The sequence below is a fragment of the Mobula birostris genome, chromosome 6 (assembly GCF_030028105.1).
Source record: "Mobula birostris isolate sMobBir1 chromosome 6, sMobBir1.hap1, whole genome shotgun sequence".
NCBI classification, from domain to species: domain Eukaryota; kingdom Metazoa; phylum Chordata; class Chondrichthyes; order Myliobatiformes; family Myliobatidae; genus Mobula; species Mobula birostris.
This window is the reverse complement of record NC_092375.1, coordinates 97839179-97852484: the sequence shown is the minus strand read 5'-3', so window position 1 is coordinate 97852484 and position 13306 is coordinate 97839179.

Here is a 13306-nt window from a genome sequence, read left to right as displayed (position 1 = left end):
TTGCTATGAATGCCAGCATACCATTCGCCTTTTTCACCGCCTGCTGTACCCGCATGCCCACTTTCAATGACTGGTGTATAGTGACACCCAGGTCTCATTGCACCTCCCCTTTTCCTAATTGGCCACCATTCAGATAATAATCTGTTTTCCTGTTTTTGCCACCAAAGTGGATAACCTCATATTTATCCACATTAAATTGCATCTGCCATGAATTTGCCCACTCGCCTAACCTATCCAAGTCACCCTGCATCCTCTTAGCATCCTCCTCACAGCAAACACTGCCACCCAGCTTCGTGTCATCCGCAAACTTGGAGATGCTGAATTTAATTCCCTCATCTAAGTCATTAATATATATCGTAAACAACTGGGGTCCCAGCACTGAGCCTTGCGGTACCCCACTAGTCACTGCCTACCATTCTGAAAAGGTCCCATTTATTCCCACTCTTTGCTTCCTGTCTGCCAACCAATTCTCTATCCACATCAATACCTTACCCCCAATACCATGTGCTTTAAGTTTGCACACTAATCTCCTGTGTGGGACCTTGTCAAAAGCCTTTTGAAAATCCAAATATACCACATCCACTGGTTCTCCCCTATCCACTCTACTAGTTACATCCTCAAAAAATTCTATGAGATTCGCTAGACATGATTTTCCTTTCACAAATCCATGCTGACTTTGTCTGATGATTTCACCGCTTTCTACATGTGCTGTTATCACATCTTTGATAACTGGCTCTAGCATTTTCCCCACCACCGATGTTCGGCTAACTGGTCTATAATTCCCCGGTTTCTCTCTCCCTCCTTTTTTAAAAAGCGGGGTTACATTAGCCACCCTCCGATCCTCAGGAACTAGTCCAGAATTTAAAAAGTTTTGAAAACTAATCACTAATGCATCCACTATTTCTTGGGCTACTTCCTTAAGCACTCTGGGATGCAGACCATCTGGCCCTGGGGATTTATCTGCCTTTAATCCCTTCAATCTACCTAACACCACTTCCCTACTAACATGTATTTCTCTCAGTACCTCCATCTCACTGGACCCTCTGTCCCCTACTATTTCCGGAAGATTATTTATGTCCTCCTTAGTGAAGACAGAACCAAAGTAGTTATTCAATTGGTCTGCCATGCCCTTGTTCCCCATAATCAATTCACCTGTTTCTGTCTGTAGGGGACCTACATTTGTCTCAACCAATCTTTTTCTTTTCACATATCTATAAAAGCTTATACGGTCAGTTTTTATGTTCCCTGCCAGTTTTCTCTCATAATCCTTTTTCCCTTTCCTAATTAAGCCCTTTGTCCTCCTCTGCTGGACTCTGAATTTCTCCCAGTCCTCAGGTGAGCCACTTTTTCTGGCTAATTTGTATGCTTCTTCTTTGGAATTGATACTATCCCTAATTTCCCTTGTCAGCCACAGGTGCACTACCTTCTCTGATTTATTCTTTTGTCAAACTGGGATGAACAATTGTTGTAGTTCATCCATGCGATCTTTAAATGCTTGCCATTGCATTTCCACCGTCAACCCTTTAAGTGTCATTTGCCAGTCTATCTTAGCTAATTCATGTCTCATACCTTCAAAGTTACCCTTCTTTAAGTTCAGAACCTTTGTTTCTGAATTAACTATGTCACTCTCCATCTTAATGAAGAATTCCACCACATTATGGTCACTCTTACCCAAGGGGCCTCTCACGACAAGATTGCTAATTAACCCTTCCTCATTGCTCAATACCCAGTCTAGAATAGCCTGCTCTCTAGTTGGTTCCTCGACATGTTGGTTCAAAAGACCATCCCACATACATTCCAAGAAATCCTCTTCCTCAGCACCCATACCAATTTGGTTCACCCAATCTATATGTAGATTGAAGTCACCCATTATAACTGCTGTTCGTTTATTGCACACTTTTCTAATTTCCTGTTTAATGCCATCCCCAACCTCACTACTACTGTTAGGTGGCCTGTACACAACTCCCACCAGCGTTTTCTGCCCCTTAGTGTTATGCAGCTCTACCCATATCGATTCCACATCCTCCCGGCTAACGTCCTTCCTTTCTATTGCATTAATCTCCTCTCTAACCAGCAATGCTACCCCACCTCCTTTTCTTTCATGTCTGTCCCTCCTGAATATTGAATATCCCTGAATGTTGAGCTCCCATTCTTGGTCACCCTGGAGCCATGTCCCTGTGATCCCAACTATATCATATTCATTAATAACAATCTGCACTTTCAATTCATCCACCTTGTTACGAATGCTCCTTGTATTGACACACAAAGCCTTCAGGCTTGCTTTTACAACACTCTTAGCCCTTATACAATTATGTTGAAAAGTGGCCCTTTTTGATTTTTGCCCTGGATTTGCCGGCCTGCCACTTTCACTTTTTACCTTACTACTTTTTGCCTCTACCCTCATTTTACACCCCACTGTTTCTCTGCACTTGTTCCCATCCCCCTGTTGTGAACTAACCTCCTCTCTCCGAGTCTCTTTAATTTGATTCCCACCCCCCAACCATTCTAGTTTAAAGTCACCTCGGTAGCCCTCGCAAATCTCCCCGCCAGGATATTGGTCCCCCTAGGATTCAAGTGTAACCCGTCCTTTTTGTACAGGTCACACCTGCGCCAAAAGAGATCCCAATGATCCAAAAACTTGAATCCCTGCCCCCTGCTCCAATACCTCAGCCACGCATTTATCCTCCATCTCACTGCATTCCTACTCTCACTGTTGCGTAGCACAGGCAGTAATTCCAAGATTATTACCTTTGCAGTCCTTTTTCTCAACTCCCTATATTCTCCTTTCAGGACATCTTCCCTTTTCCTATCTATGTCATTGGTACCTATATGTACCACGGTCTCTGGCTTCTCACCCTCCCACTTCAGGATATCTTGGACGCGATCAGAAATATCCCAGACCCTGGCACCAGGGAGGCAAACTACCATCCGGGTCTCTGGACTGCGTCCACAGAATCACCCTTACTATCGAATCCTCTATTACTACTGCCCTCCTCTTCCTTTCCCTACCCTTCTGAGCTACAGGGCCGGACTCTGTGCAGGAGGCACGGCCACTGTCGCTTCCCCCAGGTAAGCTGTCCCCCCAACAGTACTCAAACAGGAGTACTTATTGTCAAGGGGCACAGCCACTGGGGTACTCTCTGGTACCTGACCCTTCCCCTTCCTAACCGTGACCCACTTATCTGCGTCCCGTGGCCCCAGTGTGACCACCTGCCTGTAACTCCTGTCTACCAACTCCCCACTCTCCCTGACCAGATGAAGGTCATCGAGCTGCAGCTCCAGTTCCCTAACGCGGTCCCTTAGGAGCTGCATCTCAGTGCACCTGGCGCAGATGTGGACGTCCAGGAGGCTTGGAGGCTCCAGGACCTCCCACATCTGGCACCGAGAACAACAAGCTGCCCTTACATTCATACCACCCCTCTCTTCAAATAACAAAAAATGAATACCAAACCTTCCTCGCCTCGCCCGTTTCCACCAAAGCCCGTTGAGCCAAAGCCCTTAAGCCTTCTCTCTGCTCCCGGCTCACTCCGCAGCCCACAAACTATGCTGCCCGCTGTATAAGGCTCTGTTCCTTTTAAAACTTCCGCGCTTCACTGCCCAACATCACACACCTGCGCAGTCCCGCCTCTCTGAACGCCGAAGGAAAAAAAAATGAAAAATTCAAAAATGGCTTCCTCCGCACTCTCAGACTTCCTTCTCCGAATCAACCACAGCCTACCGGTCAACCTCGATGCTTTGCAATTCGCCTACCGGAGCAACAGGTCAAAGGCAGATGCCATCTCTCTGGCCCCACATTCCTCCTTAGAACACCTGGAGAATAAAGACGCATACGTAAGGCTCCTTTTCATTGACTACAGCTCTGCCTTTAATGCCATCATCCCAAATAGACTGATTCCTAAGCTCCGGAACCTGGGCCTTAGCACTCAGATCTGCAGCCGATCTTCAGCTTCCTCACAGACAGGACCGAGGCTGTAAAAATAGCGGACAAGCTCTCCTCTACAATCACTCTGAGCACCGGTGCCCCATAAGGCTGTGTACTCAGCCTCCTGCTGTACTCACTGTACACCCATGATTGTGTAGCCAAGTTTCCATCAAACTCAATATATAAGTTTCCTGATGACACAACAATTGTGGGCTGTATCTCGGGTAATGAGCTTGAGTACAGAGAGGAAATTAAGAACCTGGTGGCATGGTGCGAAGACAATAACCTATCCCTCAATGACAGCAAGACAAAGGAATTGGTTGTTGACTTCAGAAGGAGTAGCGGACCACACGATCCAATTTACATTGGTGGTGTGCAAGTGGAACAGGTCAAAAGCTTTAAGTTCCTTGGGATCAATATCACAAATGACCTGACTTGGTCCAACCAAGCAGAGTTCACTGCCAAGGCCCACCAGCGCCTTTACTTCCTGAGAAAACTAAAGAAATTTGGCCTGTCCCCTAAAACCCTCACTAATTTTTATAGATGCACCGTAGAAAGCATTCTTCTAGGGTGCATCATAACCTGGTATGGAAGCTGTCCTGTCCAAGACCGAAAGAAGCTGCAGAAGATCGTGAACATGGCACAGCACATCACACAAACCAATCTTCCGTCCTTGGACTCACTTTACACCGCACGCTGTCTGAGCAGTGCTGCCAGGATAATCAAGGACACGACCCACCCAGCCAACACACTCTTCATCCCTCTTGCCTCCAGGAGAAGGCTCAGGAGCTTGAAGACTCGTACGGCCAGATTTGGGAAAAGCTTCTTTCCAACTGTGATAAGACTGCGGAACGGATCCTGACTCGGATCTGGGCCGTACCCTCCAAATATCCGGACCTGCCTCTTGGTTTTTTTGCACTACCTTACTTTCCATTTTTCTATTTTCTATTTATGATTTACAATTTAAATTTTTAATATTTACTAATGTACGGGGTCTTTCTTTTTTGTATGTTAAATTTAAAATGGCTTCTTTGTTATGCTAAACGCTGAGGAAGTCCTTCCCGCTAGCAGTTTGTTGAATGACGTTACTGATAAGAAGATGTTATGAACCAATTGGGACAGTTGTTATGGTTTTGGTGTATTTGAAGATACTGTTCGCGTGGGGTTTTGGGGCAAAAGGTGGGAGAGAGAGACAGAGAATGGACCAGGTGCTGTGATGTCCGCTAACAGGGTCGGACCCCAAGGAGGGCGTTTGGCGAGGAGACGGAGACGGACTCATGTGGAGCGTCTGGTCGACCACCGTTGTTGGTCCCAGGCGGCCGGTTGAGGTGGTCCGAGGGGTCGCAGGGTGAAGAAGAAGGGTCCCAAGCTCCAACTGTGCACAAAGAGGTTGAACTTTGATAAGTGTGGTGCCTTTTATTTTCCTTTTATATTTGATTCTCTATTAATTATATAGTTCCAGTAATAACTATAAACTGTAAATCAGTTAATTGTATCTGGTGTATTGTCTGTTATTTGGGTGGGGTGGGGCACATCACACAGCATCCACACAAACTATTACCCATTTTGGCGGGGCCGAGGGTTGTTTCCCTAGACGACAGCGAGCTGAGCGACCCTGAGGCTGGCCAGGGGGGCTACACTAATTTTCACTGTCTTTAATATTTAATATTTGTAATCCAGGGAGCGGGAAGCACAGAATCAAATATCGCTGTGATGATTGTACATTCTAGTATCACTTGTTTGGTGACAATAAAGTATAAAGTATAACTTATTAGATGTTCTTCTGCTGATTCCAATTTCTTTTGCTGGTATTGCCACCCCAAACTGTCACTTCTGTTTCAGGTTCCTTCGCATCATCCGTATAAATCTGAATATAATCACTGTACTTTTCCATCACATGACAATTAAATGCAGTTACCAAATCAGTTTTATATTTTCCTTTCCTTTTTACCTCTAACAAATGCCAGTCTATGTCAGGCCATACAATCTTCCATGCAGCTACAACCGGCTAAACTACTGAAGGACTTATCCTTAGATCAAACACTCCACATTCTTTAACAATATCATCCCCTACCCAACTAAAGTTATCTCTCTGAAACCTCCCATTTTCCCAGTACTCCTGCAACACTCCTTTTGCAGGGTGAGAATCATTGTGCCCCTGCAAATTAGCCCAGTAGTTTGCCATCAATTGCATCCTTCTTAGTTCCAAAGGCATTATTCCCATGTAGGGCTGACACTGGTGACGTTTTAAAAGCCCCACTGCACACTCTCAAAGCCTGAGCCTGAATCATATCCAGTTTCCTTATAAGAGACCTAGCTGCTGATCCATATGCTATATTTCCATGGTCCAAAACAGATCTTACTAAAGCCACATATGTTCTCTTCAACGCTGAACAACTTGCTCCCCATTCCCTACCAGTCAAACATCTCATCACATCTATTACTTTTTTACATTTCTCAACTTTCCTACCAGTCAAACATCTCATCACATCTATTACTTTTTTACATTTCTCAACTTTCCTGATATGGTCTGCCCATTGTTACGTACCCCGTAACTGGGTTGCCAAACCAGCAAAAATGGACCACTTAGTTGGAGTCTGGATTACTGGAACTAAGAAAGTTTTATTAAAGAAATAAGTAACACAGTACTCTAATCGTAAAGATATAAATGCAGCAGGTTAGCAATGATAAAACACACATGTACACAGAACTAGGATAATAGGAATCAATCAGGCTCTATCGCAGTCTAGGGGTAAAATGATCAGTCTCAAATGACGCAGAGTTCAGTTCAGCTGAGTACAGTTCGCAGCAATCGCTGTTGGAGAGAGAGAGAGAGAGAGAGAGAGAGACAGAGAGAGAGAGAGAGAGAGAGAGAGAGAGAGAGAGAGAGAGAGAAAAAGAAAATTTCGATTCACCGACTGTGACCCTCCGTTCCGGATACGATCATTCTTCCACGGTGAACCCGGCACCCAGGCAAGGGCGGACACACACACCAGGTTCCCGCCGATCGTACCTTTTCACCCTGTGCGTCTATGGCCGGTCCCGTGATTAGACCTCCAAACTCCCAACAACTTGAGGGGGCACACCGCACTTCCAGGGTCTCGTTATCTCGTGGTGTGTCTCTTGCCTTAGCGAACCTGTTCCTTTTATCCTCCTGCTGGGGTATCGCCTGTCCATCAAACTTCAAACAGTTCAGGTTCAAAGCAACCGGTCTGTCAATACTCGGAACTGTATCTCTTTTCGTTAATCTCTCTTGTCTCTCAGTAACATTTTGAACGCTTCTCCCTTTGTCTCTCTTATCTCTCTCATCAGCATCAATCTTCTGATAACTTGGTTTTTCGTCACACCCCTATCCTTCAAAGGATTTTTACCGGGGTAAAAATTATAGGCATGAATACATTATTAGATACACACAAATATACATGGTCATCAGCTATTTGGCTAATACAGAGAATTTCAAGTTGTCAACACCTTGACAGACAGTCAGCAATCACCTTTCCGTTCCTTTTATATGTGTTATTTTGATATCCTCTAAGACCAGGCTCCAACTTAGCAAACTTCATACTGGCCAAAAACACTAATGAGTTGTGATCAGTGTAACCTCTCAGTGGTTTTTGTCCCGGACAAAGATAACAAGGGTCGTCCCACACCAGCTTAGCATTCTTTGGCAAGAGCTTAGTAAGAGGGAGGGTAATATCCGCAAAGTTTTTGCAAAACTTCCAATAGTACCCCACCATCCCCAAGAACCTTCTCAGGGCTCTCTTGTCTGTCGGGGTGGGGACTTCAGAGATAGCCCGCACCTTAGCCTGCATCAGTGCCAGCTGCCCCTGTCTTCCCACAAATCCCAGATAAGTGATCTTTCCATGGCCGAATTCACTTTTTGCGAGGTTCACTGTCAGGCTGGCTTCAAACAGCTTTTTAAACAGCTCCTCCCACGTGTCACTCCAGACCACTACATCACCAATATATGCTTCTGCATTCTGTAGCCCTATTGTCACTGAATTAATCATCCTATAGGGGTGTTGCTCACTAGGCTGACCTGATGTGACAACAACACCATGTCCCGGCTCTTTGCATCACCTCAGGACATCCGGACATACGTGTGCATACCGTTTAATTAGCTTTATTGGTGGGTCGCTCTGTTCGGGGGTTAAGGGAGAGACCTTATCAGCAAAGCTGGCCAAAACAATAGACTTCTCCCATCTGGTCAGCACCATACTTATCTTTTTGAAATGGGTTTTCCCCTTATCAGGTAGCACCTTAGCCTCATTAATTTTCGTGATAACACTGACTAGGTCTGTTTTCTGATCATGGTAAGCTGTTAGCATATCAATAGCCTGTAATTGTGTTAGCTCACATCTACAAATGTCAATAGCATCCTTCCTCCTGTGCAGCCAGTAGAACTCCTTCATGATTCTACCGACTGTTTTCCTCACCCCAAAATGTCCACCGAGGGGTATCTTGTGGGCCAGGTTAAAAATCTCGCCCCTATAAATTTTCGGCACCACCACCCCTGGTGTACAACCCCCTATTCCTCGTCTGTGGGCACGGTACGTGGTCTCCATTTCCTCATTAGTACTCCCTCCTTCACATAATAGCCCACTGGCTCCCTTTTTAATTTTGCTTTGGAGAGAGCTGACTCCGTCAAAACTATCAGCTCCTCGTCTCGTTCCTGTGCCTGTACAAAATCCTTCCTTGCTAATGATAAGTCTACCTCAACTTCCGTTTCACTACGCTGCTTCTCACTTCCTAACCCCCCCCCCCCCCCCGGTACAATGCTGGTAAAAACGTCTCAGCTAAATCTATATTCACTTCTGCAGCCTTTCTGGACATGCGCCGAGTCACTGCGCAAACAGGATAAACCTCTGAGTCCATGGGTGGGGTCTCAATGCTGGCAGGCTGGCTTGTCAATCTTACTGCTGGGTACACCTCTCCACCGGCGAGGTCATTACCGAGTAAGAACTCCACGTCTTCTATCGGTAGTTCGGGCCTCACCCCGATCGTGACCAGTCCGGAGACCAAGTCGCTTTCTAGGTGTATCTGGTGCAAAGGTACTGCTTCACTCCCTTTCCCAAGGCCTTTTATCACCCTGACCTCCCCAGTCTGGGTCTCTGAACTAAAGTCTAACACACTGTTTAATATCAATGACTGACAAGCTCCAGTGTCTCTCCAGATCCGTACTGGAACTGGGTTTAACCCCTCCTTCACCGACACCAATCCGGCCGAGATAAACCTCTCGCGCCCTTCCTGAACTTTATCAGACCTCTCCTCCCCTAGCGGTTTGTTTACCAGCTCAATACAGCCAGTCGGAACCATCATTTTTCCTTTCTCCGTCTCCTTCTTTGGGGCGAAGCACCTGGACGCAAAGTGACCGGCTTTCCCACAATTATAGCATACGACCCCAGGAGACTTCCTACCAAACTGCTTCCTGTCTACCTTATCCCTCTCACTAGTCCCCGGCTTACTTCCTGGCTTTTCTGGTGGATTCTCCCCGCCGTATTGACTACCCTTCTGGTAGCCTTTACTCGGGGTAAACTTCGTTTTATGTGTCAACGTGTACTCATCCGCTAACTTAGCAGTTGCGGCTAAAGTGTCTGCCTCTTTCTCATCTAGGTAGGGTCTCATACCTTCCGGGACACAACCTTTAAACTGTTCAATCAGGATTAGCTGTAGCAGTCTGTCATAATCCCCATTGACCCCTTTCGAGGTGCACCAACGCTCACAATATGTCTACATCTCAGGGGCAAACTCTAAATACGTGCGGCCCCACTACTTCCTCGCATTCCAGAACCTCTGCCGGTATGCCTCCGGGACCAACGCATAAATCATGAGTATGGACTCTTTCACCACATCATATCTCTGGGCATCTTCCGCGGACAAGGCCGAGTAAGCTTGTTGGGCTTTTCCTTTAAGTACACTCTGAAGCAAAACAGCCCACTTATCCCTCGGCCAGTCCTGACTTGCAGCAACTTTTTCAAAATGGAGAAAGTACTGATCAACATCGGTCTTCTCAAACGGGGGAACCAGCCTAACCTCCTGGGTCGCCCTGAACCCTCCACCTTGGTTTGGCATGGGCCCCTGCACTATCGTCATCTTTAACTTCTCCAGCTCAAATTCCCTTTCCCTCTGTTTCTCTCTCGCTTCTCGCTGTAACTGCCTGTCCCTCTCCTCTCGCTCCAGCTGTTTTATCCTCTCTTCGCGTTCTAACTGCCTGTCCCTCTCTTCTCACTCCAACTGCTTGTCCCTCTCCTCTCGCTCCAACTGCCTGTCCCTCTTCTCTCGCTCCAGCTGTTTTATCCTCTCTTCGCGTTCTAACTGCCTGTCCCTCTCTTCTCGATCCAACTGTTTTACCCAGAACTCGTGCTCGAGTCTCAATTTTTCAATCTGCAGCTGTACTGCGTCTCCACCAGGTTTTCCAATAGTTATCACCTCCAGCTCCCCTTGGGGAAACACACATTTAGATACATAATGCTCTATGATAGCTCTGTGCATCTCCGCTCTCCTCATTGTCGACTTGCCCTTAAAAAGATTCAACCATTTGGCCACAGTTGCCAATTCTGGTTTCCTGGCATCCTCTAATGCCTCCAAGGTTGGTGCTTTTAGAAATTCCTCAATCTCCATTTCTGCTGTTTGCCTTTTCTTTCTCTCAGGAATTTTAACCCAATCAATTTACCCAGTCCCAAATTTAGCGTTCAAAATCGCGGACGAGAACCGCACTTATGTTACGTACCCCATAACTGGGTTACCAAACCAGCAGAAATGGACCACTTAGTTGGAGTCTGGATTACCGGAACTAAGAAAGTTTTATTAAAGAAATAAGTAACACAGTACTCTAATCGTAAGGATATAAATGCAACAGGTTAGCAATGATAAAACACACATGTACACAGAACTAGGATAATAGGAATCAATCAAGCTCTATCGCAGTCTAGGGGTAAAATGTTCAGTCTCAAGTGACACAGAGTTCAGTTCAGCTGAGTACAGTTCGCAGTAATCACTGTTGTGCCGTGGGGGGGGGGGGGGGGAGAGAAGAGAGATGGAGAGAGAGAGAGAGAGATAGATAGAGAGAGAGAGAATGCAAATTTCGATTCACAGACCTTTGATGTTCCCCGCAGTTAGCTTTCGGGCGAGCCCTTTTAATGTCTTCGGATCACCGACTGTGACCCCTCCGTTCCGGATACGATTGTTCTTCCGCGGTGAACCCAGCACCCAGGCAAGGGCGGATACACACACCAGGTTCCCGCCGATCGTACCTTTTCACCCTGTGCGTCTATGGTCGGTCCCGCGACCAGACCTCCAAACTCGCACCAACTTGAGGGGGCACACCACACTTCCAGGGTCTCATTATCTCGTGGTGTGTCTCTTGCCTTAGCGAACCTGTTCCTTTTATCCTCCTGCTGGGGTATCGCCTGTCCATCAAACTTCAAACAGTTCAGGTTCAAAGCAACCGGTCTGTCAATACTCGGAACTGTGTCTCTTTCCGTTAATCTCTCTCATCTCTCATTAACATTTTGAACGCTTCTCCCTTTGTCTCTCTTATCTCTCTCATCAGCATCAATTTTTCTGTTAACTTGGTTTTTTGTCACACCATGTTAATCGTGAATCAAATATAACTCCCAGAAATTTAAATGATCCAACCCTTTCTCATTCAATCCCATACATCCTTAACTTCTTCCCTACCTCAATTCTTTTCCTGGTAATAAAAAATACAGTTTGAGTTTTTTCTACTGAAAATCTACATCCCCAATCATAACCCCACTCCACCACTTCATCAATTTCTCCTTGTAGTTTCCTGATTACATGCTTCATGTTCCTGCCTCTTTTCCACAAGGCCCCATCATCCGCAACAGTGACCTACCTATGTCCACTGGTACCTTTGTGAAGACATCATTGATCATAATGCTGAAAAGTAACGGGCTAATCACACTACCTTGAGGTGTGCCATTTTCCACTGTGTACTGATTTGATAATTCTGATCCAATCCGAACTTGAATTTTTCTACCAAACAAAAAATTTTTAATCCCATTAAAAACTTTCCCACCAACCTATCTTGTGCAGTTTAATTAACAATCCTTCCCTCCACATCATATCGTAGACCTTTTCTATGTCAAAAAACACTGCAACTACTGACTCTTTATTTGCCTGGGCCTTTCTTATTTCAGTCTCTAACCTTATCACTAGGTCCATGGAACTCCTTCCCTTCCTAAAACACCCTGGTAACTTGCCAGCATTCCCCTCTTCTCAAGCTCATACGATAACCTTTCTGTTATCATCCTTTCATATCTTACATATATTTGTTGTTAATGCTATTGGTCTGTAGCTGGTGGGTTTTGACGGATTCCTGCCAGGTTTCCTTATTGGAATTACTACTGCTTCTTTCCATGCACTTGGTAATCTTCCCCCTTTCCACACTCAGTTATAAAAATGCAGCAATTTCAAGAGCGCTCCTTCTCCTAGATTTTTTAGCATAACATAGCGTATCAGATCTTTCCCTGGGGAGGTTGGTCTCAATCTCTTTATTGCTCTCATCATTTCTGCCAACCTAAATGGATCATCAATTATATCATCAGTTTCTTCCCTCCTGTTTAACACACCTGGGTGTTGACTCATTGTTCTTTCCCTTCTCCTTCTCCCTTCTTCAAGAAAAATTTTCTGAACAGTGTATCTGTACAAACGACTTGGCCATGATCTCAGCCTTATCCCTACTGGAGACTGCTGTTTCCTCCTCAGATGTCATTACTGGATATTCCCATTCCCTTCTATCTCCCCCCATCCTTCTAATCATTCCCCATAACTCTCCCACAGGTGCTGCTCTTCCTATTTTGTTGCAAAAACTCCTCCCTTTTAGCTTGATGTATAGCTCTTCTTACCACTGCCTGTGCCTTCTTATATTGAATCAAATGCTGCATATTATGGGTTCTTTCAACTAGCCCGAATGCTCTATTTCTGTTTTTTTTTTACAGCCTGACAACATTCCTCTGTCCACCATGGTACCAGTTTTCTATTCACCCTATTTTTACTCCTGGGTATAGCTCCTTCTGCTGCCATAATTGCTGAAGTCACCTGACTGTTTAATTTATATTTCCAGCAATGTCACTCTTTGTCAATGCTTCTTCACTCAACTTCTGGAACTTAGCCCAATCTGCTTTTCCAAACACCCACTTTTGAGATTCCACCACCTGGTCTTACTTCAACTCTTTCACCCACTGAACAAAAAACTGGGTAGTGATCACTGCCTACTGTTGAAGCAGTCCAAACTCCCCAGTTACTAATGCCAGCCAAGGTATTAGACACTAACGTAATATCTAATACTGACTTCAGTTCTGTTATTATGTTTATCCTTGTTCCTCTTCCGTCATTCATACACACTAACACACATCAAAG